At 38.0% G+C, this 25153-nt stretch overlaps 1 long non-coding RNA gene across 6 annotated transcripts in view; it reads right to left on the bottom strand.

Moving 5' to 3' along the window:
• The window catches only part of LOC112648265 (uncharacterized), a 170596-nt gene that overhangs the window by 87885 nt on the left and 57558 nt on the right, over positions 1-25153 (bottom strand). The window contains exon 1 of one of the 6 annotated variants that reach the window (XR_007411751.1): positions 1545-1634. The exons of the other annotated variants lie outside the window; for them this stretch is intronic. This is a non-coding gene — a long non-coding RNA (uncharacterized LOC112648265). Of the gene's footprint in view, positions 1-1544; positions 1635-25153 lie in introns of those variants that run through there. 6 annotated transcript variants of the gene reach the window in all.

Here is a 25153-nt window from a genome sequence, read left to right as displayed (position 1 = left end):
CAACAACACTACCAATTTTATTGCTGAAAAGAGCAGTACTGTGAAAGTCTATCGTCATTGTTCAACACACTAGTGGCTGCTAATAATGCAATCATAAATAAACTTATCAATGTACTTAGGTTAAGAAAATGACTCAGTGATTTTCATAAATTTACTTGACATGCCCAGTTCCAAGCCAATTGTCTTCTTAGGGAATTCTAAGCATCTGCAGAACATTTGGCCTTAATCTAGAATTCCAACGGCTAAAGTTGAATTTAGTAAAATTTGAAATAGCCTACTGAATTTTATTATAAACAGTATATTTGGGGGACTATGGAAGCACACATATTATTGGATTATATCTCAGCTGAGATTTTATTAAAATTCTGTTATGGTGAAGACAACACAAGAGAATCAGAGAACCTGGTTCTATAACCATCTCAAATGCTACCTAACTGTATGACCTTGTTAGTTAACTCTTTTACAGAATAAGAGGAATGAATTAGCAAAGCCTTTGTGTTGTAGAGGAAAGAAAACAGATTTTGGAAGCACATAAAACTGAGATTGAATTGTAACACCATTGCTTACGGTGAGTCCCTGAACAATTTACTTGCCAACAGGACTTAGTTTCCTCCACAAAGTTTCCAACTTCTTACTTATTTACATACTACATCGGCCCCTTGATGGCCTCTCTGTTACTCCCAAACTAGCCTGGACTCATTCAGCTATTTCTATGGAACCTCTGCTAGGACCCTTGGCCTCCTTCTCCATTCTTTCCCTTGATAAGCTTATCACTGACTTGCCTTCATCTCTCAGCAGATCTTCCTACTCTCTCAAGTTCCAGGCTTATATGCTCACCATTGTACAGAGATCTCCAACGATCAAGTCCAAATTCAAATATCCCAAATTATATTCACCACCTACCTTCCTGGGTTTTCTATTTTTGTTGAGGCACCAACACTCTCTACATCTAGCGAATGCAAGCCTTGCTGTTAACTTTGGTCCTCTTCACTTTATCTACTCACACTCTTTTGCTTTACACTTGTGCAATCCAATGACTATAAAATATCATCTTAATTCCAGAGATTCAAAAATATCTATCTCCAGTCTAGCTCTTCTTCCTCAATTTCACATTCAGATATCCAACTCTCTACACTATTCACATCTCCACTGAGATAACTCACAGTCACTCCCAAACTCAATGTATGCAAAAATGAACTCCCAATCTAAAACCCCTAAAACCTACCACTCCTGCAGCCTTCCCCATTTCCTGCTTTCCAACAACTCAGGCCAAAACCCTTGGCATCATCTTTGCTCTTTCTTTCTCCTCTCACATTCAAAACTTTGGTAAGCCATGACAGCACTACTCTCAAAATATATGTGAAACATAAACAATTCTCACCTGGAGTTTTGTCTGTTTTGTTCAACAGCTCATTTGATCACTTTGTCGCTTTTCTTTCATCACCTGAAACAGTTCTCAATCAAATCTGTATTTGACTCCAGCTTCAAAACCCAACTCAAATGGCCCCCCCCCTTGCCTACCAAGTGGCCTTTCTAGCCCTTACCTGGAGGAGATAGCTCCCTCTTTCAATGTCTCTGATTTCATTGCCTCTACAGTAAGTAAAAACTTCCACACTGTTTCAAGTTGGTATGACAACAATCTGTGTACATGACTTATTCTGCATGAGTGACAGTTACTTCCAGGCAGGAGTCCATTCAGTCTACTATTTATAGATCCCTCACATTCCCTACCCGATAGTAGGGAACAAAAATAAATTTAAATAAATGATGAATTTAAATTATGCCTTAGAAAGATACATAGGCTGATATAAAAAGATGGGGAAGAGTGATGTATACATTGCTTGGAGAAAGGTTGTGGAATTACTGAAGAGTCAGAAAAATCTAAAGGGAATGATTAATGCTAGGAGTGTGAGACATAGGAGCAAAGGGACATCTGCCACACAGAAAGGTCAAGAAGCGCCTCATTAAGTAGCTTCTAAGATGTCACAATATGTTTAGAAGGCTACAGAAATCAAGATTTTAAAACAAAGAGTTAAATGTTTATTTTTAAGCTCATAAATTGGTTTCAGTGATCACATATGCTTATCAAAAATAATTAGACCAGGAGCCATAGATCCAATTAGTCTTGTTCTCTCTATGTTTAAAAATAACCCCCTCTTAGGTGCCTGGGTGGCTCAGTTGGTTTGGCATCTGCCTTTGACTCAAGTCATGATCCTACGTGGAGACTGAGCCCAATGTCAGGCTCCTTGCTCAGGGAGGAGCCTGCTTCTCCCTCTCCCTCTGCCATTCCCCTCAACTTGTGCTCTCTGGATCTATCTCTCCGTCAAATAAATAAAATCTTTCTTAAAAATAATAGAAATAATAATAAAATAAAATCAGAGATTAATAAATTGCCAAACCCCTTAAACATAGCAGTATATATGTGCATTTGTGTGTTCTTACATACATCCACTACTTATTAATATTTATGACCTTGTTATTTAGGAAACAGCTCACATATTTATTTCATAAATAAAGTTTAGCGCTGTCTTGATTCCTTATATACAAAACCAAAAGACAGATCCTGTATTCTCTACAGATGTCAATCTTTATTTTTTATTTCTGAGAATTCTGCATCCCATTTTCTGATTATAGTTATAAAGACTCGCATTTTTTTAAAGACATAGAATAGCCTGACTTGAAAAGAAATTAAAACAAAAATAACCAAATTTTTAATCATTAACTAGTTTCATCATTTACATCTAGGATTCCTAGTTTCTTTGATTTCATACTATGCTTCCCAAAAGGTTTCCCCATTAATATTAACAGTTTTTTGAATATTATTACTCTGATTTATGCCTCTTCAATTTATTTAAGATTGTGTCAATATTAAATTAATTGTCCCTTGTGAGCAACTTCAATAATGTTTAGATGCAAAATAATCTTAAATATTACCAACAGGTAAAAATCCATGTTACTACTTATAATACCATCCTCCCTAACAGAATTAACTAATAATTAACAAGTATTATACTGAAGAATTCAGAGCCAATCTAAAATATAATAAGAACACCTAGGGATCCCTGGGTGGCGCAGCGGCTTGGCACCTGCCTTTGGCCTAGGGCGTGATCCTGGAGACCCGGGATCGAATCCCACGTCGGGCTCCCGGTGCATGGAGCCTGCTTCTCCCTCTGCCTATGTCTCTGCCTCTCTTTCTCTCTCTCTCTCTCTATCATAAATAAATAAAAAAAATTAAAAAAAAGAACATCTATAAGCTATATTATATATAACTTTGTCTTTAGTTAACTTCAAATGAATGTGTTCTTTAAAAAAAAAAACATGTCAGGGGGAAAGGAGAAGGTCAAAAGATGAATTGTGGGGCACACCTGGGTGGCTCAGGAGTTGAGCATCTACTTTTGGGTCAGGTTGTGATCCCGGGGTCCCAACTGCAGGGACCCTGCTTCTCCCTCTATGTCTCTGCCTCTTTCTCTGTGGCTCTCATGAATAAATAAATAAAATCTTTAAAAAATATACATGGATTGCAATATTTGGAATTTCTGCCTAGCCATCTAAGGGAGGCTCTAAACAAAATCAAGTGAATATGTGTACTATGACTTCTATTTTAGGAAACTTCAACTTCTGGGAAGATGGGGTAGATCTATTTTTCCCTATTCTTCTCACTAAGTTAAACTACAAATCCTGGACATTTTATAAAATATACATAAAGCTGAAAGATGGAGAGAAGAGTCAGGCAAACCAGTGAAGGAACACAGAACCCAAAGAACACAGTGGTGACTTTCCTGAATTGTCCTTTTGTCTTATATAATCCCAGACTTGCTAAAGAAGCCAGCAATCTGCACATGCCAATGCAGGATCCTTGCCCCCCAAAAGGAAAGAAAATCCTGCTCCCTCTAGCCAAACGTCCAGAAGAGGGTCAGTCTAGCAAGACAAAACAAACAAACAAACTTTTAGACAATAATCACTCTATTCTAGTCAAACACCACTGGAAAAACTTTGGTCCCACCCGTAACAGCAAAGGCCAAGTGGGGAACCCAGAGTGCAATCTCAAAGCCTGTACCAAGATGCAACAACATGCCTTCAGGAATGTCAGAAAAGACCAAATAGGAAGCTGAGACATTTTGTCCCACCTTCCAAAAATGAACCCCCCACCCAAGGAGTCCATGGAGACTACATGGTTACATAGACTTCCATCTCTGCTTGGTAGCAATGAAGCATCCTTCTCCTCAATGCTTGTTAGAGGAAGTCTAGTGAAGAGTCAGGACTTTTGTCATTGCCAAGAAGTAAGGAGGTCAAACCCCTCCCATGCTGTCAGTGGAGGCAGAGTGGAGAGTAGAACAATAATAAGGAACTCCTACTCCTCCTAGTCAGGGAGGTATCAGTGAAGGCCTATCAGAGTTCTACTCCCAGAGTTGCTGGCTGGATCAGTGGGTAGAGAATGCAACTTCAAACCCCACATTTGGTGTAGAGATTACTTAATTAAAAAAAAATCTTAGGGATCCCTGGGTGGCGCAGCAGTTTAGCGCCTGCCTTTGGCCCAGGGCGCAATCCTGGAGACCCGGGATTGAATCCCACGTCGGGCTCCCGGTGCATGGAGCCTGCTTCTCCCTCTGCCTGTGTCTCTGCCTCTCTCTCTCTCTCTCTCTCTGTGACTATCATAAATAAATAAAAATTAAAAAAAAAAAAATCTTAAAAAAAAATTTCCACTTCCATTCAGCAAAGTGCAGACTCCCTTGACATCTATTGTCAATAGAGGCCAAGTGGAAAACTAGATTTCCTCTTTAACCTAGCAGTATGGAGGCAATGTCTCTCTTTCCTCTGATAAGTATTATCAGAGAAATCCAATTATAACAAAAAGTTTAAATAAGATCTTGAATTTTGGAGCTTAATATCCAAAATGTCCAGGTTTTAATAAAAAAGAACCAAGAACCAGGAAATCTAAAACTGAATGAAGAAAAAAATAAGTAAGCATACATTAAAAAAAAAAGTCTCAAATCAATAATCCAAGCTTCCATCTCAAGAACCTAGAAAAAGAAGAGTAAAATAACCGAAAGCAAACAGATGGGGAAAAATAATAAAGAGCATAAATCAATGAAATTGAAAACAGAAAAACAATAAAGAAAACCAATGAAACAAAGAGCTGGTTCTTTGAAAAGATCAATACAACTGACAAACTTCTAGCAAAACTGACATAAACAAAGAGAGCAAAAAAAGAGAGAGAGAACAATATTAGGAATAAAACAGTATTGTCTTGATCCTGAAACTAGGTAAGACAATACAGTAGAGATGTTAAATTCCTTAAGAAAATTTTTTTAAAAAATTTAGTAATATGTAAAAAGAATTATTTATCATGACCAAGTGGGATCTATTCCCAGGGATGCAAGGCTGGTTCAATATCCAGAAATCAACTAATATAATCCACATATTAACAAGGTAAGAAAAAAAATCACATGATCATATCAATCAATGAAGAAAAAAAATCTCATAAAATTCCCCATCCAGTCATGATAAAAATTCTCAGAAAAAGTAAGTTAGCAGAACTTCCTTAACTTAATAAAGAGTATCTACAAAAAAAGGTACGGTCAACATTTTACTTAATGGTAAAGACTAAACACTTTCCCCCTACAACTGGGAACAACACAAGAATGTCCACACTTGCTACTTTTACTTAATACAGAGCTAAGAGTCCTGGCCACTGGCAAGATGGTAATGAGGGAAAATAAAAGACAAACAGATCAAAAAGAAAGAAATGAAATCATCCCTATTTGAAGATAATATGATCATCTATGTAGAAAATCTCTAGGAATCTACAACAAAACTCCTAAAACTAAGTGAATTTGGCAAGGTTTCAGGATACAAGACAAACATACAATTAATGGTATTTCAAGGGGCAGCCTGGGTGGCTCAGCAGTTTAGTGCCACCTTCGGTCCTGGAGACCCCAGGATCGAGTCCCACATCGGGCTTCCTGCATGGACCCTGCTTCTCCCTCTGCCTGTGTCTCTGCCTCTCTCTCTCTCTCTCTCTCTCTCTCTGTGTCTCTCATGAATAAATAAATGAAATCTTTAAAAAAAATGGTATTCCAATCCTAGCAATGAACACATGTATCTAGCTTAAAAATACAATACCATTTCTGTTACGAAAGAAAGAAAGAAAGAAAGAAAGAAAGAAGAAAGAAGGGGAAGAGGAAGGAAGGGAAGGAATGAATGAAGGTAAGTAAGGAAGGAAAGAAAGAAAGAAAGCAAGAAATAAAGAAAGAAAGAAAGAAAGAAAGAAAGAAAGAGAAAGAAAGAAAGAAAGAAGAAAGAAGAAAGAAAGAAGAAGAAGAAAGAAAAGAAAGAAAGAAGGAAGAAAAAAGGAAGAAAGGAGAAGAAAGCAGAACAAGAAGAAAGAAAGAAATAATCAACCTCGCCCTAAGTACTTACTTGAGGTAAAAAGAAATTAAATAATTAAATACTTGTATGTAAAAATCACAAAACAGATACAGGAGTTATATACATAATTTTAAGTTTATTGCAGACTAATTGATAAGTATAATTCTCTATATTTAAAGGTATACAATATGGGGCATCTAGGTGGCTATGTCAGATGAACATCCAAATGATTTTGGAGGTTCAGGTCATAATCTCAGGGTCATGAGATCCAGCCTCATTGCAAGCTCCATGCCCAGCAGAGAGTCTGCTTGAGATTCTCTCTCTCCCTCTGCCCCATCCAACCCTCCCAGCATATGTGCACACATTCTCTCTCTCAATAAATAAATAAATCTTTAAAAATAAAAGTGTACAACATGACGATGACTAGTTATACATACACATTTTAGAATGATTACCAAGACCAAGATCTTGTATTCTGGAATATCTGGGTGGCTCAGCAGTTGAGCATCTGCCTTTGGCTCAGAGTGTGATCCCGGGACTCCAGGATCAAGTCCCACATCGGGCTGCATGGAGCCTGCTTCTCCTTCTGCTATGTCTCTGTGCCTCTGCCTCTGCCTCTCTCTCTCTCTCTCTCTCTCTCTCTATCTCTCCCCACCCTCTGTCTCTCATGAATAAATAAATAAATAAAATCTTAAAAAAAAAAAAGATCTTGTATTCTAAAAGCTACCCAACACTGATAAAAGAAATTTTTAAAGATCTAAAGAGACATAATATGTTAATAGGTTTTAAGGCTAAATATAGAACAGAAGAGGATTTACAAATGGCATATAAGCACATCACATAATTAGATGTAGGGGAAAGGTAATTAAAACCATAATGAGGTATCACTATACTTCTATCAGAACAGCCAAAATAAAAAAGTAACATCATCACATGCTAGATGCTGGTGGGAATAGAAAATGGTACAGCAATTCTAGAAAATGGTAGATCCTTTAAAAACAAACATGAAACTACAATATAATCCCTGGATTTGCACTCTTGGGCATTTATCACAGAGAAATGAAAACTTATATTCACACAAAATACTACTAACAGTGACCAACTTATGACGGTTCAACTACAGTTTTTCAGTTTTATGAGGGTATCAAAGTTATATGCATTCGGTAGAAACCATACTTCAAATTTTGAATTTTAATCTTTTCCCATCTCCTGATATGCAGTCTAATTCTCTGGTGATGCTGAGCCAGGGCAGGGAGCCACAGCTCCCAGTCATCCATGCAACCACGTAGGTAAACAACCCATATGCTTACAACCATTCTGCTTTTCACTTTAGATACAGTTTTCAATAAATTACAAGAGATACTCAACACTTTAGTATAAAATAGCCTTTGTGTTAAATTACTTTGCCCAACTGTAGGCTATATATATATATATATATATATATATATATATATGTGTGTGTGTGTGTGTGTGTGTGTGTTCTTGAGCACATTAAAGTAGGTTAGGATGGGCAGCCTGGTGGCTCAGCGGTTTAGCATCGCCTTCAGCCCAGGGCCTGATCCTGGAGACCAGGGATCGAGTCCCATATCAGGCTCCCTGCATGGAGCCTGCTTCTCCCTCTGCCTGTGTCTCTGCCCCTCTCTCTCTCTCTCTCTCTCTCTCTCTCTCTCTCTCTGTCTTTCATGAATAAATAAAATCTTTTAAAAAATAAAAATAAAAGTAAATTAGGCTAGGTTAAGCTATAATGTTTGGTAGATTAGGTATATTAAACGTATTTTTTTTATTAAACGTATTTTTTAAATGCATGTTTAACTTACAGTATTTTCAACTTACTATGGGTTGATCAGAACATAACCCTATCATGAGTCCAGGAGGACCTATACTGTTTATGGCAACTTGATTCATGATAGCAGAACAGTAGGGAGAAAAAAACAAACAGATGTCTTACAATGGGTGAATGGTTTAACAACTGTGGTACAGTCAATGGAACACGACTTAGCAATAAAAGGGAATGAACTGTTGACACACTCAATAACCTGGATGCATCTTCAGAGAATTATGCTAAGTGAAAAAAGCCGATCCCGAAAGGTTACATACTGTATGATTCCATTTGTATAATATTCTTGGAATTATAAAATCATATAAATGGAGAATAGATTAGTGGTTGCCAGGGGTTAAGGAAGGAGGAATGAAACAGACATGAGTATGGCTATTAAAGGACCACAAGAGAGATCCCTGTGTTGATGAAAATGTTGTCTATCTTGATTCCGTCAATATGAATATCCTGGTTGGGATTTTGTACTGGAGTTGTGCAAGATGTTCCAATTTGGGGAAATTGGGTAAAGGGGTACACAGGCTCTCTTTACATCATCTCTTACAATGGCATATGAATCTACAATTATCTCAAAAATCATGAGTTTAATTTTTTTTAATTACATTTTAGATACACATGATAAGTCTATGCCTGGATCACAATAATTGCAGAGTAGATTTTTTAAAAAGAACTGGACATTAATTCAATATGGAACACCATTTTATTTATAGAATTTTACCTTCTAGAATGTTAAACTATATTTCACCAAGTCTATTTTTTATTAAGTAATAGAAAAATATGAAACAAAACACAAAACTGAACTATCACTATTGTTAATAAAGAGAAGCTCTTCCCTTTTAGGTCTTCTTCTCTCCCTCTGTCCCTCCCTCCGTCTTTTCCTTCTACCAATCATTTCACAAAAAGAACCACTACTCTTCATTTTGACTGAGATAAATCCATGGTCACCATTTAAACCTGAGAAAGATAGTATCATTAGAAAATAATGGATTTAAGATTTACAACTAGGGAAGAATGAAGAAAGGAAATAAAAAAATAAATAAGCAAAATGAGAAGGGAAGGAAAAAAACTTTTTACTTAAAAACCGTTCTATGCCAAGCACTGTCACACCATTCTTGTATTTTGTGCTCATACCGTCCCTGTAAGGGAGATATTAAGATTTCTGTCATACAGATTAGCAAATTGACACCCACAGAAAATGAGTCAACTCCCTCTGAGAAGAAATTCAAGATAATAAATATGATATAAAATAAGGTATGGGAAAAAAAAGAAAAAAATAAGGTATGGAAAAAATCTACTAGGCTGATATTTCAGAATATTATAAAAATATTTTTAAATATTAAAAGGCAACTATTTTAACAAACCCAAGAGATGAAAGGATGTCAGAAAATATGTTATTGCCTTGATATCTTTAACATGCAAATGGAGAATAAAGGACTAAACAAGCAGACATCCTATGAAACCAGCTTTGTTAATCTTCTGTCTTTAAAGTCTTGCCATTACTCTCATCATTAGTAGTAGGAATCATTTACTGACTACAATTGCTGTTGTTAAACATTTTTCCTTTCTCAGACATTTTTTACTGCATATTTTCTTGAACTCTGAATGTTTGGGGCAAAGAGACCATTCCAGGAAGAGTCTTAAGTTCTCTTCCTCTAAACAACCAAATAAGTACAAGAATAATTGTGCAGCAAGTATGCAGAGGAAATAAATCTTAATCAGCTCTTGACCTGCTGCCTCGCCCCTCTGTGACTGCTATCTCAGCAAACATATGTCCTGCTCTTTTATTTTATGTAGTAATAAACAACAGAAGTGCATGTCAGTCAACAACGCACTTGAGGTGAGAAGAAAGTGTGTCTCAAATCCTTTTATCCACATGGAAATTGTAAAAGAATCTGCATTAATCATTTGCTGTGCTCCAAATGAAGTATGTGTCCAAAGAGGCTATTTGAAGCATTTATTGTCATTGAACATATGGTCTGTTTTCAAGATCTCCCTGATTATTTTCCAACACAAACATAAATAGAAGAGTAAGGGAAGTTTACTCTACCAGATTTTAAAACAGATGTCAATTATATTGAAGTGTTCCATAAGGGGCACTAACTTTGTTATTGACATTGTAATGGAGCCGGCCAACCACTGTAATTAGCCATCGATCTTAGTGGTATGTAAATGTGTAGGCAAATGAAGAGAACTCAAATTCTGTTCATAAGGCATATAACATCAGTACTAATCTGTACCTGTCTAAGGTGCCACGTGCTGTCAAATATTAAATGTGAAACACAATCATACATAACAGTCCTGGTAACGAATTATGAATGCTATTGTTTTAAAAGGGGTAAATTGAATGGTCCAGGGAAAAAAGAATTAGAACTATATATGCTTGCTGTCACCCTAATATATCAGTAATAGAAAGGAATCTTTGTTTTCAAGACATGCACCATTATTTCTGAATCGTATCTTTGAAAAATAAACAAATTAATGAGAATGAAATTTGTAAATCTTGAGAAAATGGCTAGTGTGATAGTATACTTATTTTCGCAATTGGGGTGAGATAAGTATACACTTGATACTTCCTACACTGACAGATGCCATCAGCATTTAATTATCCAGAGAACAAGCCAGAAACTCACATTCTCACCCCCTCACAGTTGCATGCCTCAGGTCATCATGTACAAAACCTTGGGGCTCCCTCTTCAATGTTCCTTCCCTCTGTGCCCTCTCTTCATTCCTAACTGCTGTCCCCATATGAGACCCCATGATCTCTTATATAAACTGACCAGTCTCTCTCCCAAATCACAGATCTCATTGTGTTGACCTGCGTGGTCTGAGTCTGGTTGTGCTCTTAAGAGCAACAGATGACAACGGTAGTTTATGGGTAAGAGACCTCCAAATTGTTGAAGGTTTCTACCAGGTGTCCTTTTAATCTCTTCATCTGAGGCAAAGTAGGCCCCTTCTTCATTCATTCCTTGGTAATAGCTACCCACTATACTATAGCAAGCAACAGGGAGACATGGCATCTAACAGGACACTGCCACTTTCGGTATGAATGTGGGTATATCATGTAGCTATGTTGGACACTGTTGTTTCAATTATTAATTAATAATAATAATAAGGGACACCTGGGTGGCTCAGTGGTTGAGCATCTACCTTTGGCTCGGGTCGTGATCCTGGAGTCCTGGGATCAAGTCCCACACTGGGCTCCCCACAGGGAGCCTGCTTCTCCCTCTGCCTGGGTCTCTGCCCCTCTCTCCATGTCTCTCATGAATAAATAAATAAAATCTTTTTTAAAAAATAATAATCCCTTTCTGGGTTTTTACTTTAGTTTTGTCAAAAGGATTGAATAGGATAACATAATTTAACTTTTTTTTAATTAGAGGGGCAATACAATTATTTAATATCCTTGAACAGAAAACTTTTAGCTTCAGGAGAAACACCATAGAAGCAAGACTATAATTATATCTAATCATCCAAAGAGAGAGGGAGCACAGAGAATGAAAGGAAGAAAGATTTCGCTTCCCATGGGAATAAAGACAAGCCCTGATGGTCCAACTGTAACCACACTTCCAAGCCAGCTCTCCCCCCCCACTTCCGTCATCCAGTCAGATTTCTGCCTGTAGTTCCTCAGAGATGCCACGTTCCTTCCCACCATGACTTGCCCCTCCCCTTGTAATAATAGTATAAGGCAATATTACCCCTTTGCTCCAGCCAAAGACTGACCCCGAAGGCCCCTTTAAGTCTACTCCTTCTCTTGCTCCCTACATCCACTCAATCCAACAGTGAATCCTGCCTGCTTTATCTCCAAAATAGATCCTGAATCCATCCACTTATCTCTCTCTACGGTTACTCTTTTTGGTTCAAACCACCATGTTGGGTCCTCGTAATTGTCTTCCTATTTTCACTCTTGCTGTCCTGTTCTGTTCACAGGAGGAGTCCAAGTTAACTTTTGAAAGCATCATGTCCGTAGTAAAGAGGCCAAAGTATACTTAGTATAACTTAGGTGTGCAGAAGGGAGAGTTTCTTTATCTTCAATAACTGAACCCAACTTAGTTCTCAAGCCTCAATCTGCCTATAGAACAATTTACTCCAGCTCGTCCTGACACTATGACTGATGGAGTGATTTTCCCCTCAAATTCAATTATCAAGGACACCTGGGTGGCTCAGAGGTTGAGCCTCTGCGTTCAGCTCAAGTCGTGACCCAGGGTCCTGGGATCGAGTTCCACATCAGGCTCCCTGCAGGGAGCCTGCTTCTCCCTCTGCCTATGTCTGTGCCCCTCTCTCTCTCTCTGTCTCTCATGAATAAATAAATAAAATCTTAAAAAAAAATTCAAGTATCATTATCTCCATCACTATCCACTTTGAAGCTTACTCACCTTTCTCTGGGGTGTTCTTTGCCCAGCCCTTTTCCTGCCTCTTGCCCAAGGAGTGTTATATAGTCCCTAGTGACATTGGTGGCATATGTAAGTATGTGACTGTGGTTTCCTAGCAAAATGTCTAGGACATGCTCTATAAATAATTTGAACAAATGAAATGGATGCTGGAGATCCCTGGGTGCCTCAGCGGTTTAGCACTCCCTGCATGGAGCCTGCTTCTCCCTCTGCCTGTGTCTCTGCCTTCTCTCTCTCTCTCTCTGTCTCTGTGTGTGTGTGTGTGTGTGTGTGTGTGTCTTGTGAATAAATAAATAAAATCTTTTAAAAAAATGAAATGGATGCTAACATTATTACAGTTCACTCACTTGAAGATCCTCACAAATTTGGGAAACCCTCATCCTCAGTTCCACCAGCCTCCCAAGGACTTATTTACCCAAAATAATCCATAAGTGCCAGATATTTCAAAGTATTAACCTAGGGACTGTGAGAGATAGGAAGGATGTTGCTGCTGTCAGGGAGAATATTGCCTCAAGAAGGCATTCTGGCTCAAAAAAAAAAAAAAAAAAGCCTATAAGTTATCCAACAATTTATATATTTGAATTTTATAATTTGAATGAAAAAAAAAAAACAGAATAAAAGAGGCAATATATTGGACTGTTGACTTTAAGCTATAAGTAAGCTATCACAAATCTCTGGGAGAGAGAAGAAAGTACTGTTTCCCAGAGTCCAACTGAAGGACAGAGAGTGGGCAGGAGTCTGTGCCTCCATTTGTGATTCAGATTTTGACCAACCGTTGTTAAAGTGAATGCTCACTCCATAGAAAGGAGACGGTTTAGAAGAACCCTAGCTGGTAAAAATGTTTTGTTAACACTAATTAATTAGTATTGTTGTTATGCAATTGTAATGAAAATATATCCTTAATGGGTAAAATGCAATGCTTTGCCCTACCAGGATGTGAAACCAATTCCAGATGGGGGAAAAGGTCAGGATTCTGTTCTCTTAGAAGGAATGTGGACTAAAATGGGTATATGATCTCAACCTTTTTTCCTTCCCCATAAAGTAAAGGGGTTTAACAGATTTCTGTGAATAATGGTGACTCTACAGGACAACATGTGATTATCGGAGTAAAGCACCTAGGAGGAGGAGGAGCTGGGCCTGACTCTCCTTGGGGAGCCGGGTATGACCAGCCTACCCTGCTCTTGATAAGGACTCTCGTTCTCCACCTTTTCCTCCTCTCTCCCACCTAATAGAGAAGCACTGCTTATATTCAAGAGCAAGCGTATTCATTCATAACTTTTTTTTCATTTTCATACATGTGAACAATAGACCTGTATCTGGAACTCACTGAATGAAGATTTTTAAAATGGAATGCTTAAAAATAATAATAATAAATAATGAAAACAAAAATGAGATGCTTAAATCTTGAGCCAAGAGCAGAAAGTTTTCATTAATTATAAAGAGATCTCATAAAGAAAATACTCCATACTTTTTGGACAGACTTTTAATACTGGAAATTGTCAGGCACTGTCCGTAATTCCATTAAAACAGGTTATATTCACGGCCCATTAAAGTCCGTACAATAAACAAACCCCACTACAATTCCGTCATGTAGCTGCACCATCCATCTATGCTCTGCAAGGAAACACCCTGTGTTCTTTTGAAAACACAGAATGATTGGATGGACTATGGAGAGAAGCCAGTGGCCAAGCCCCAGGGGGAGAATGAGACCTTTGGTGAGAACGAACCCAACAACTTCATCTCATTGGTACCACATACTAACCACCTGAGCCAACTAGTAGAACCTATTTCTTTGGGTTAAGGAGGTGAACTGCGGTAGCAGCTTGAAGTTTCCTATCTCAGAATCTCACAAAACTGTTAGCTCTGCTAATATTTCCACCATGACTCCAATGTCTTTCCTGTGATGTGAGGAATGCATTCACCACACAGGCCGCTAAGTATCAACAGGAAAGCCAGCAGAGACTCAACCTCTTGGGTTCCTGGGTTCCTGAAATATAACAACTAAAAAATGTTCCTTGACAAAAAGAAAAAAAAAAAAACAAAAAACCCTATCGCCTTACTCCATCCTCATTTGCTTCCTCAGGGTTACTCCTGTTTGCAAAACTTTTGAAGTAAGCTGTTCCCTGCCCCTGTGAACTCTAATAAGCCGGAAACTCTGAGCACACCTGCTCTTTCTTAATGCTACTCTTCTCTTACTCAACTAGGACAGCAAATCCTATATCTTTTAGCATGACAAGGGCATTTTGCATCATAATGCTGCAGCATTATAAATTTTCCCCAAATATGTCCTGAGTGCCCTATAGGGCACTTTGTACAGATTTGTTTTTGAATGACCCTCAAAAAAACAAAGTCCTGTGCAAGAGGATTAAAAATCCCTCAGGGAACTTCCTTCCTTTAACAGATTTTCCAGAAGGAATGTGCTTCGGACTCTTGATTTGATTTCCTGCCCCAGTTAAAAGCACTGCGGTATAGAACATGTTGCATCCCCATTTTTCACCTTATAAATGAAGTTCACCTAAAATGAATGTCTATATTGACTCAAAAAGCAAAGTCACCAGTGATAATAGCTAGTGTCACATCCACACATGCCTACATAGGGAGAAATTCTTTGAGGCAAACTAAGTCGCTGAATTTGAATCACAGAAATGCTGGTCTTTTGACTCTCACTCACAGGCTGTACGAAGTGGGTCAAAGGTATTACAGCAGACAAGGAGGGAGAGTCCTAACAATAAAAGGATGGGATGTGAACAGTAGTTTGTCCTACTACTCCCCCAAAACCCAGCAAGTGGTCACCAATACTTTCCATGTGGAGAGACATACATATTTTCTCAGATAATAAACTGGCCACGGCTAATACATCTGTATTGTTTCAAGATTGGTACAAGATTGTATCCTTCATTATCCTCCTAAAGAAAACAATAACAGCCATTGTGGGTTGAACTGTACCCTCAAAAAAAACATATTCAAGTCCCAAACCCTAGTACCTCTAACTGTGACCTTATTTGGAAACAGGGTCTTGCAGATATAATCAAATTAGGAAGAGATCGTAAGAGATTAGGGTGAGCCCCAATCCAATGATTGGTGTTTTTATAAAAGGAAAGGCAGAGAGACCAAAGAATGCCAGCAAGGACCAGAAGCTACTACAGGCACCTCCCTCAGACCCTTTAGAGGGGGCATTGCCCTGCCAGCGCCTTGGTTTCGAACTATGAGCCTTGAGAACTGTGAAAGAATAAAATTTTGTTGTTTTAAACCACTCAGTTTGTGGTGATTTGCTGCAGCAGCCCTAGGAAATTACTACAACAAGCTAAGAAATGTCCCTTTTTTATAAGCAGGTACCATTTTACAAAGATGCGCATGTATTTCTCTGTCTCTGTAACACCTTAATATATTAATTGATAAGCTAATTCCTCTGTCTTCAGTCCATTATATCTAAATTTTTAAAAATGCTCTTTAAAAATAATATTTATGCTCTTTGACATTCTTATCCTCCACTGAACTCACCAGTTTATTCTGATTTCACCAATTTTATGTACACTCTTGTGTGTATCTAGTTACAAGCAGTTTTATCATATGTGTAAATTCATGTAATCACTTCCACAATCAAGATACAGAGCTGCTCCATCGGATTAAGGCTCCATTTCCTTCATAGCTGCAATGACCCCCACCTCACCTACCCTTCCTTAATTTCTGACAACCACTAATCTGTTCTCCATCTCTACAATTTTGTCATTTCAATACTGTTAAATACACAGAATCATACAGTATGCAATCTTTTTTTATTCAGAAAAATCCCCTTGAGATCCATCCAAGTTATTGTACGTATCACTGGCTTAACTCCTTTTTATTGCTGAGTCGTACCGCATGGTGTGGTTGTACTACCACAGTTGGTTTAACTATTGACCTGCTGAAGGACATTCGGTTATTTTCAGTTTGGGGCTATTATAAGTCAACCCGCTATGAATATTTACAGACAGATTTGTGCATAAATGTAAGGTTTGTTGTTGTTGTTGTTGTTCCTCTGGATTAAATGCTCAAGAGTGAAACTGCTAGGTTGTCTGATAAGTGCAAAGTATTCTTTTAAAGGTTGTCAAACTATAGGGCACCTAGCTGGCTCCGTCTATAGAGCATATGACTCTTGGTCTTGGAGTCTCGAGTTCCCACCCCACATTGGGGGGTAGAGTTTACTTAAATAATAAAAACAAAAAAAGCTGCCAAACTATTTTCCAGAGTAGATGTAGCATTTGACATTCCTATTAGCAATGTATGAATGATCCAGTTCCTCTACATCCTCCTCAGTATTTGGTATGGTCACTACATTTTATTTTAGCCATTTTGATCATTGTGTAATGATATCTTACAGTGATTTCAATTTTCATTTCCCTGATAACCAATGATATTACACACTTTGTCATGTGACATCCATATATCCTCTTCAGTGAAATGCCTGTTCATATCTTTGTCTATTTTCTAATTGGAATCGTAAAGTTTTTTTTACTGTTGAATTTTGAGAGTCCTTTACTAGGACTAGTCTAGATAAAAGGCACTTACCAGATATATGATTTGCAAATGTTTTCTCCCAACCTGTAGTTGACCTTTCATGCTTGTCATAGAGTCAATCTTTTGCAGAGCCAAAGTTTTTTTCATTCTGATGAAGTATAATTTTTCAATATTTTTGTTTATTGATCATTCTTTTGGTGTCAAGTCTATAAACTCTTTGCCTAACCCTTGGTCTCAAAGATTTTTCTCCTATGTTTTTTTCTGAAAGTCTGATAGATTCACATTTTTTGTTTTGCATGACACATTTGAGTGAATGAGGTTCAGTCTGAGGTTCATTTATTTGCTTATGGAGTTCCAATTGTCCCAGTACCACTTGTTAAAAGGTTTATTCTTGGGCAGCCCAGGTGGCTCAGCAGTTTAGCACTGCTTTTGGCCCGGGGTGTGGTCCTGGAGACCCTGGATCGAGTCCCACATCAGGCTCCCTGCATGGAGCCTGCTTCTCTCTCTGCCTGTGTCTGTTTCTCTCTCTCTCTCTGTGTCTCTCATGAATAAATAAATAAAATCTTTAAATTAAAAAAAAGTTTATTCTTCTGCCATTGAATTAATTGCTTCTGTGCTGCAGTCAAAAATCCCTGAAAATATTTGTGGGATAAAAGTTTTTTTTTCAATAGGATTTGTAATGAGAAATATTGAAATTTTATTTCTATTATTTTTATTCTACAATAAGAAATTCCTTCACTTGTATTGTAAATGTCCTGTTAGAGGCCTAGAGCTTTTTCTATCCTGGAGAGTGCTATCAGATCCTAGAACACATTGATAGGTTCAAAAGAATAATCACATGGGATCCTGGGTGGCTCAGTCAGTTAAGCATCTGCCTTCAGCTAAGGTCATGATCCCAGGGTCCCAGCTGGGATCAAGCCCTGAGTGGGGCTCTCTGCTTAGCAGGGAAACCTGCTTTTCCCTCTTCCTCCTCCTACCACTCCACCTATTTGTGCACACGTGTGTTCTCTCTCTCTAAAAAAAAAATAAATATTTTTGAAACATTAAAAAAAAAAAAAGAATAGTTACATCTACAAACAGTAAGTTAAGCCAAAAACAGACCACTTGGCTACAAAGCAAACTGTCAACAGCAGACAGCTTAATATATTGGTGGGTTCGCGTATATCAAACGAGGTTCAATGGTTGATCCACAATTCTGATTTTTCTTATTAAGAAAAACTGTTTCTCTTGCATACCAATGCAAACTCTCAGCACATCTAAACTATCAGCCCAGTTCTCAGAACAGAGAAGTTCAAACCTTCAACAAATATTTACTTACAAGCTGGATAAACACACGTTGTACTGGGTGCTGGGCATAGAGGCAATGAATAAAATAAAGTCCATGCCCTTGAGGAGTTTATATTCTAGGAGATGATAACAACAAGAAATATGTAAGTTTTAAAATGTGTATTATAATGTCAAATAGTGTTCAGTGTGAAATATAAATTAGGATAAAGTGATGGAGTTGAGAAGTTTGGTCTTTTAAACAGGGTGGCCTTGGAGGATATAAGACATAATGAAGTGATGAGCTGAGCCATGCAAATAGCTGGAGGAAAATTATTCCAGACAGAGGGAACCAAAGAGAAAAGTCTTCTGTGATAGGAATGTACTCAAGTACAGTCAGAAAAAAGAAATTGGCCCTTATGGCTTGAGGTGGATAATATTAGCAAAGAAAAGACCACAAGGGAAACAGGGCCTTGTAGATGTCATGGGCTGAGGCTTAATTCCCCAATTTGTCTGTGCATTTGATCAAGATAGCCAAAAAAAAGATAGCATAATAAAACACATCGCTGTACGTGGTTTTATGAGCTTTGTCAATAACTTACAACATGATTTGTGGGTAATCCTTCATTTACCTGATAAAATTTATCACATACCATATGAGCAATGGGTCCCATTGGATGGGTGATAAGTCCCCAGAATGCAAAGGAAAATAGAATATGGTCCCATACTTGACAAATTCAAGGATAATGGAGATGAGCAGACATTCAATGATGGCATAATGCTTATCTGTGATAACTAAATATTTGCAAACATAGAACAGTTGTAAAAGCACTGAAGTACAAGTTTTAGGATGTGTAGAGTTAGGCTAGGGGCATCAGTAAGTGTCTGAAACAATATTTGAATTGAATCATGAAGGATAAGTAAGAGTTCATTAGAAGAAGACAAAAAATACATTAAAGAGAGGAAGAGTAATGGCAAAGGCATGTAGCCTCAGAGCTTATTCCTATCTCCATTACTTAAAAGAGAGCATTATTCATCTTCCCACTCAGGGAAACGTGTCTCTGATGACCACTACTATCTGGTTAGCTGGATATGGTTCAACAGAAAAGAATGCCAATACTAGTTAAAAATTCTGACACCGTTATGACTCTGAGGTACGTTATCTCAAAATTTACTTAATGTACTCAAAATGTTCTAACCCTAGACATAAACTTAATTATTCTGCTGAATATCACCCAATTTCTTTCTCATCATGCAAATTTGTTGAATATTTTTCTTTTAGCCATCTTCCATATGACTTCTGTCCTGGGAATAGTTGTATAAAAAACATCCCTTCAAAAAAGTAGAGAGGAAGACAAACCATGAGAGACTCCTAACTCTGGGAAACAAAAAAAAAAGGGTTGCAGAAAGTGAGGGGGGGATGAGGTGACTGGGTGATGGGCATAAGAAGAGCACCTGATGGAATGAGCACTGGGTGTTATAGTGTATGTTGGCAAATTGAATTTAAATTTTAAAAAGAATTAAAAACAAAAAGAAATCTTCTCAGCTGAAAAAAAAAAGAAACATCCCTTCATTGCTTAGACTAACTGCATCCCATGATCTTAAGATATCAGTGTCCCATCTGACCACTCTGATTCAGTAAACTGCTTTTAAAATTATTATTATTATTATTATTATTATTATTATTATTATTATTATTAGCAACATGCCAAGAATTGGGCTAACTTTTGAGCAGAAACAAGAGAATTTTCCTTCCCTGGACTTTTATTTTAAAAACTGACAGGGCACCTGGGTGGTTCAATCGGTTAAGTGTCCAACTCTTGATTTCAGCTCAGGTCACGATCTCAGAGTTGTGAGGTCCAGCATCATGTCAGGCTTCATGCTGAGCGTGAAGCCTGCTTAAGATTCTCTCTCTCCTTCTCCCACTTTCCATCCCCATCCCCCCCCAAAAAAAACTATAAAAACTGACAACTGATACTGGGAAGACAGGTGCCAAAATTATAAAATAACTGGGAAACAATTATGATCCCAAGGCAGAACCAGCCACAAATGTACTGACAGAGGAGTATATCTTCTCCAAAAGATGCCACATACAGGCTCAGGATGCACTAAACAGAATTCTATAAGAGATTTGCTTATCTACATTTTCTGGATCCTCTTTGAAGTGCAAATATCTAGGAAAGAATAGAATTTCTAAAGATACTCCTAAAATAAAAGCCTCAACTGAGTTCAGAAGAAAGGTTTAAGTTTTGGGACGCCTGGGTGGCTCAGCGGTTAAGCGTCTGCCTTTGGTTCAGGGTGTGACCCCAGGTTCTGGGATCAAATCCCACATCTTGCTTCTCCCTCTGCCTATGTCTCTACCTCTTTCTCTCTGTGTCTCTCATGAATAAATAAATAAATCTTTAAAAAAATAGAAAGGTTTAAGTTTTAAGTGTCAGATCATTCTACAAGAGGTGAGCCTGAACAGACTACCATTGTGAGGGTGTTCTATGTGCTGTGTGCCACGATAAAATGAGGTATCAGAGAGGTGGGTAGGTACCAGATACAAATGCACCCTTCTCACTATTCTGTATTATTTCATAATAAAATTTTGAGCTATTTTTAAAAGAAAAATGAATTTACTCTTGGTAGTAATAAAGCTATTAAAGTTATTAAGTAACCAAAGTTATTTCTATATGGAATATGCAGCTATTATCAATCAGAATTCAAAATATTTAATGACATGGAAAAACCATTCATAAGTAGGGGGGAAAAAACTAGAAAAACACATGCAGAACAATCATATGCCAAAGGAAGGAAAATCAGAGGGAAAAGAAAATACATTCCAAGGTTACTGGTGATAATCTACAAAAAGTGTTTCTCACCCTGTGGCTTTTCAAAAATCTCTACAATAAACATGTTTTACTCCAGTATTAAAAGAAACAACAAAACTTATTATTTAAATGAGGAAAAAAATATTCTCTGCGATATTAATCCCTATGCCTGCTTCCATGAATTCTGGGGACACTCAGTCACCACGGCTATGCTAGAAGGTTAACCTAACTTAGGCTGCTTTCCCCCAAGTCAATGAGCTACTGCTCCTCACTGCTCCCCTCATGTGCCCAATGTCAGTTCTGCCTGGGGGAGATGAGGACTTGCACTCCATGGCCTATCTTTCCTGGAATGTGCACCATGGTCAAGATGGAAACGATTTTTAAGACTCATAGTTTTAAATGATACAATGAAATATTCTAAAAGGAATGATGAAAGGTGAACTGAATGTTCCTGAGCCCTCAAAACAAAATGAAGTACAAGGGAGCTTCTTTTTACTTGATTCTATTATTTACTCTTCCTGAGTATGATATGAACCACAGAACAGGAGATTCTCTCAAGCACAGAATTTTTTAAAAATAGTAATAATAATCTGGACATCTGTTGAAATTATAGTATTATAACTGTTTAAACATATTTTTGAATATTATAAATATCTAGTAGAGAAGAGTTATTTTACCTAACTTTTTTTAAGACCATAGATAAAACAGGGGCACCTTGGCTGGCTCAGTCTGAAGGACATGCAATTCTTGATCTTGGGGTACTGAGTTTGAGCCCCACACTAGATGTAGAAATTACTTAAAAATAAATAAACTAAAACACAGATAAAATAAATTTGGAATGAAAGGTAGTACTTGATGCACATGTTGAAAGAATGAGCTAAAATTATTTTGAGTGGTTGTAATCATTTTTTTAAGTTTTTTTTAAATTTTTATTTATTTATGATAGTCACACACAGAGAGAGAGAGGCAGAGACACAGGCAGAAGGAGAAGCAGGCTCCATGTACCGGGAGCCCAACGTGGGATTCGATCCCGGGTCTCCAGGATCGCACCCTGGGCCAAAGGCAGGCGCTAAACCACTGTGCCACCCAGGGATCCCGGTTGTAATCATTTTCATTACCTATTTGTCACATAAATACATACATATATATACACACATACTCATATGTATACACATATACATATCTTAAATGCATATATGTATACACACACAAATACATATATATATATATGTATACATGAACTTAACATATCCACATTACCAGGAGAGAGGCAAGCAGACTCCCCACTGAGCAGGGAGCCAGATGTGGGGCTTGATCCTAGGACCCTGAGGTCATGACCTGAACTGAAGTCAGACGCTTAACCAACTGAGCCACCCAGGTGCCCTCCTTTTCCTTTTTTTTTTTTTTTTAATTTTTTTATTTATTTGTGATAGTCACAGAGAGAGAGAGAGAGAGGCAGAGACACAGGCAGAGGGAGAAGCAGGCTCCATGCACCGGGAGCCCAACGTGGGATTCGATCCCGGGTCTCCAGGATCGCGCCCTGGGCCAAAGGCAGGCGCCAAACCGCTGCGCCACCCAGGGATCTCTCCTTTTCCTTTTTTATATGACCACCATCTGTCTAGCAAATGACTTCAGAATCCCACCCCCACCCATGAATATTAACATCATTAACAATCTATATTCAAGGCACAGATATAGCCCTCTTCCACTGTTCTCCATTGGGTCCAACCTGACACGGTCACTACATAAGGCCGGTGCTTCACTTTATTCTGTTCACACGCATAACATAGCCAGAATATTCAAAGGGGACATATGGTGTTGTGGCGATATTGATAAGGTCCTGTTAAAAAAAACCACCATAACCTCAAACGAGTAGTGCTATGACACTTAGATCCTCATGGTTACTTAGCTTCGATTGTGGTCAAGACCTGAACAATAATTCTCAGTGTTCTGAGTATCCACATGAACAGTGTGGTGGGAGACCTGGCCACAATAATCATCTGTTCTGATCATTATCAGTGTATGCCGTTAGAATCTTCTTCAGGCAAGAGGCCAACATAAATGTAGTAAAGACAGGCATGAAAAACAACGAGGATTGAAGAAAAGTGCATCCACCCCCAGCCAGTGCAAAAGGAAATTTACAATGACTCCCCAGAGAATACTTGACTGAGAAACCAAAAGGTCCCAGAAAAAAAGATCAATGTGCTCACCTCTGAAGGGAACATTTTGCACAATTTCACATAAATTTACGGTAACTGAAATGTTTTTGTTGAATTTATAGTAATTGTACTGCATCATAATTCTATTATGTTTTACACTTCACTTAAATCATGCGAGGTTGTAGCACCTTCCTTTTTAAAATTAAGAAAGATAACACTAATGTGAATCACATGTGTTCTCTGAGCTTTCAAATACATGCATGCTTTTCCACTTGACATTAGATTTTCCTTCCCATAGTGGAATTTGGAATCACTAAAGAGCAAGGAGTGATGAATATATTCTCCCCAACTGCCCCAACCTCAATGTTACCAGCTCTCCCATTCCACATCCACTGATTTCTTAGTTAGGTCAACATTAGTCTAATTATTTGAGATTTGTGACTGCTAGGAGTAAGAAAAACGGCATGAATTAAGGGGGCATGAAATGAGTTTTGAAAGAATCCATAAATGAGTCTAATTTCCCAGTGCTTAAACAAAAAAGAGAAAGAAAACCCCAACATGACCTACCACCTTTAAAAAAGACTTTTTGTTTCTGGTTTTTGGCATGGGGTTCTCTTTTAATTCTGAACTCCTATCTTCAAAATGCAGAACACTTTCATGTCTCCTGCTCGCCTCTTCGTTTGTAAGAATTGCCAAGGTTATCATCCTCTTTCTTAAGCCCAGATATGAGCTTTGATATTTGTTCGGTTGGTTTTTAATTTTGTTTTGTTTTGTTTTTTTTACTTTCTAGTGTCTGCTGGGAAACACCATGATAAAAAGAACAAACAGGAAGGAACCCCACACCTGACCACAATAAAAAAAAAAAATCTTGCTTTCAAACATCACACAATTGGCTGACCCGGTTTTTTTCCCCCCTATGGGCCAACAGCTGCATGACTCACTGCTGTATGTTTTGCCTGCCTTCGCACTGAGTGGGTTGATGTAAATAGGAAGTGATGAGGAAAATCAATTTGGGGCAAACACATTTTTTTCAAGGCTGTAACAGGAAGAGATAGGAAGCCCAGGAAGATACTTGATAGATATTCAACTCTGTAGAAAGGAGGAAGTAGCATGTTGAAGCACGCGGCTAGTTATTTTGAGTTGTTGAACGGAAACGGGATACAACAGAGAAAGGACGCAGATAGGATGCATTTTGTTGCATAGCAACACAGAGGATGGCAGCCACTGTACATAACTGAGACCATCTGTCTGTATGAGCGACTAAGGAGAAACGGTTGTTTACAACAAAGAAAAAGAAGAAGGTGAATAAAATAAGTCTGCAAAGAATAAATGAGGTTACATATTCCTTTTTAAAAGCATGTTTTGTAGTAGTATAAAAATACTCCTATTAAGATTTAAATGTTATTTCAAAGAGTTGATTTTAATACATAAAATGTGATGCCTTATACTACCACCCTGACTTTGTACCACACTCCTTGCTTTGGATCAAGCACTTGGTGCAGAACTTTCCACAAGGGCTTGAAGGGAGCTAGGCCGGTACAGTGTGTAGTGTTTATGAACTTTGGATCGCACAATTCAGCCCAAAAGTCGATATCCAAAAAAAATTAATGGTCAATGGAATCTCCCAGATAGTTACACCAGCAATACTATACCTAGAAATGATGAGAACTGGTGCTTTGCTGTATTTCATATGGGAAAAGGGGGTATCTGATCAAAGGGACCAGAGTACAATATCAAGGAGGCAGAAAAAATGTAAGATCTAGTTCTCAAGGAGCAAGCGCACTGAGTATCTGAGTGCAAGCTCACCAGCCTGAACCATGCAGGGGTCTCACT

This window comes from Canis lupus, chromosome 7, assembly GCF_003254725.2.
Source record: "Canis lupus dingo isolate Sandy chromosome 7, ASM325472v2, whole genome shotgun sequence".
Taxonomy (NCBI): domain Eukaryota; kingdom Metazoa; phylum Chordata; class Mammalia; order Carnivora; family Canidae; genus Canis; species Canis lupus.
This window is presented reverse-complemented; position numbering and strand designations above follow the sequence as displayed.